Here is a 762-nt window from a genome sequence, read left to right on the forward strand (position 1 = left end):
GCAAAACCTGTATTTTCCGTTCGTCTTCAGTAAAAGCACAACAGAGGAATTGTACGCACTATTGGCTTTTTCCATTAAACCATTCTCCTGAATCTGTCTATGGACCTCCTCTCGTAGATAGAGCGGCAATGGACGGGGGCCATAAGGTCGAAAGCGTTTCGATGACACAGGAATTCCTTATCCTGATCACAGTACTAAATGAAAGGAGGAGGCCTTCGCTGTGGAGGTTTTTTTCGGAAATGCCAACTGATCGGTTACAGACCACTGAACAAGGAAGCAAAACTTTAATCTGCATCTTAATTACAAAAACTGAACACAGATTCAAACTTGACTGCACCACACATTGTCACCAGCCTTGCCTGCTTTAGGTAAATCATGGCATCTGTGCCCTTGAGAAAACCAGCTCCCAATATTGTCTGCTCTACGTCTAGGCTGATTAGGAACGCGTGCTGCACGGACTTTTCGCCTCGGCTTATCGAGTGCGTTGACAGTCCGTCAATCTTCATTCGATATCCGCCAACTGCTCTCACGGCTAGCGCGCATGGTCTGTGTTCAGCTTGATTCCCTCTTTGCATCAGCGATACGGCTGCTCCGGTATCAATCATACATAATTTTTCCCGTCTACCTCGACAATGGCTTGTACGGTAGCTTGTGTCAGTGCGCTAATCGCTACCCGTTCAGGAAAATAAGAGTATACTAAAGTTTTATTGTGTACAAGCGATCGAGTACGGGTACGCTGATTCTTCCAGTGGCCAGGCTTGC

This window comes from Opisthorchis viverrini (genome assembly GCF_000715545.1).
Source record: "Opisthorchis viverrini unplaced genomic scaffold opera_v5_554, whole genome shotgun sequence".
NCBI classification, from domain to species: Eukaryota; Metazoa; Platyhelminthes; class Trematoda; order Opisthorchiida; family Opisthorchiidae; genus Opisthorchis; species Opisthorchis viverrini.